General features: G+C 36.6%; 1 protein-coding gene across 1 annotated transcript in view; it reads left to right on the top strand.

Moving 5' to 3' along the window:
* The window catches only part of PNLIPRP3 (pancreatic lipase-related protein 3), a 37,179-nt gene that overhangs the window by 27,019 nt on the left and 8,117 nt on the right, over positions 1-2,043 (top strand). The window lies entirely within an intron of this gene.

Genomic DNA, 2,043 nt, shown 5'->3' with positions numbered 1-2,043 from the left:
TTTTTTTTAGAGACTGGGTCTTGCTGTGTTGCCCAGGCTGGTCTTGAAATCCTGGCCTCCAGCAATCCTCCCACCTCAGCCTTCCAAAGTGCTGGGATAATAAGCATTAGCCACTGTGCCCAGCTATTTTTAACTTTTTGAGGAATATCTCCATACTGTCCTTCATAATGGCTGTACTAATTTACATTTCTTCCAGCAGTATACAAGGGCTCCCTTTTTTCCACATCTTTGCCAACATATATCATCTTTTTTCTTTTGGTGATATGTTCTGATATATGTATACATTGTGGAATGATTTTATCAAGCTAATTAACATAACAGGTATAAGGTAATATCTCATCGTGGTTTAATTTGCATTACCTTGACAATTAGTGATATTCATCATTTTTTCATTGTCCTGTTGATAATTTGTATGTCTTCTTTTGAGAAATATCTGTTGAAGTCCTTTGTTCATTTTTTAGTGATGTTATTTGTTTTCTTGCTATTGTGTTGTTTGAGTTTGTGAATATTCTTAAAAGCTCCTCCTAGTGTTGCCTTAGCCTGGAGGAGACAGACACAAGCAAGGTGGATAACATTGTAGGCATGAGCTAGCTGCCTTTGACCCATGTTAGCGGTGTGCTGAAAGGGTTTGGCCTCAGGAGGGATAGGCGTGGATCTGGAAGCCACAAATACAGCTGCTAGGGCTGTTCTCTTATTCCCAAAGACCAGGAAGCCAGCTCCTTAGCGCAAGAAGAGCTCCAATAGAGGGCATTCTTCCAGGCCTGTCTGATTCTCTCCTTTGGTCAGATAAAGATATAGGTGTCACTTTGTCAGTTTACCAGTCTCCATCTTATGTGCAAGAGAGAGAACCATGTTGCTTCTGGCTTTTTCTTTTCTAAAGCATATGTAAACAATCCTTCCTGTTCTGTTTTCCTTTAAAACAATCCTTTCAGAAAAAATGTGGATATTCCCCTTCTAAATTGCACTTAATTGGCCACAGCTTGGGAGCACATCAGGCTGGGGAAGCTGGGTCCAGGATACCAGGCCTTGGCAGAATGACCAGTAAGCATGCCCCGGAGTTGGGCTTTATGTTTGTTTACACACAATATCAAGTATCTGAACACCAAATAAAGTAGAAGCAAATGTAAGATACTACTAAATGTGACTCTTCTAAAATAAAACATGAACTGTTTTTAAAGCATGAGTGTGTAGATACACATTCAAAGATGTCACTGCAGCATTGTTTGTGGTGGCAAAGTAATGGAAACTATGTGATCTCCCACTTGTAGAGGAATGGTTAAAAAAATTCAACTGGTGAATCTACAGGTACTCAAATAAGAAAATCAATTTCATCTAGTAGAGATAAGCAAAATTCATACAAAAAAGGCCTGTTATAAAACTTATTTCTCTCATCATTTTTCATATTGCAGCCTTAAATCCTTTCAATTAGGATAAAATATAGATCAAAAGACTTCTCAAAAGACTTCTTTATATAACTATCTTAAGTGTTATACACAGATCATATGAAATTCTGTAAAGGATTAATTCAAGTAAAACATACATTTATCATAAGCTATCATTTTGAAACATTATAAGATTTCCTACAACTTTATTAGATTAAAAGTACATTTATCATTCACATTAAGGCTTCAGATGAGTTTTAAGACTTCAAGATATCCTATTTTACATTATATTTATTACTAAGGAACCATTACTTTTAAAATTAATAGTTCACTATATTCTAACCAACTGTCTTGTCTAAATCACAATTAATTGTGACTATAAATCTGTAGATTTACAGAAACCTAATGTAAGAGAAGTCCTTGTTTAAAAAAAAGGATGATGCCAATTATTGATCTCTGCTGACTATATTACATTTCTGAAATTACGCTGTCTCAGTTATCTATTGCATCACAAACCATAGTTTCTTACAAGAGCGATTATTTTTTTGCCCAGGGTTCAGAGGGGTCAGGATTCAGAGTTCTGGTGAAACTCTGCTTTGTGTGGAGTCAGCTGGGTAATTCAGGGGGCTATATCCAGCTAGGGGCTGGGCTGGGCTAAGTT

The sequence above is a fragment of the Propithecus coquereli genome, unplaced genomic scaffold (assembly GCF_000956105.1).
Source record: "Propithecus coquereli isolate 6110/MARCELLA unplaced genomic scaffold, Pcoq_1.0 Scaffold84, whole genome shotgun sequence".
NCBI classification, from domain to species: Eukaryota; Metazoa; Chordata; class Mammalia; order Primates; family Indriidae; genus Propithecus; species Propithecus coquereli.
The sequence above is the reverse complement of the archived record's forward strand: the minus strand, read 5'-3'. Positions and strand labels throughout refer to the sequence as shown.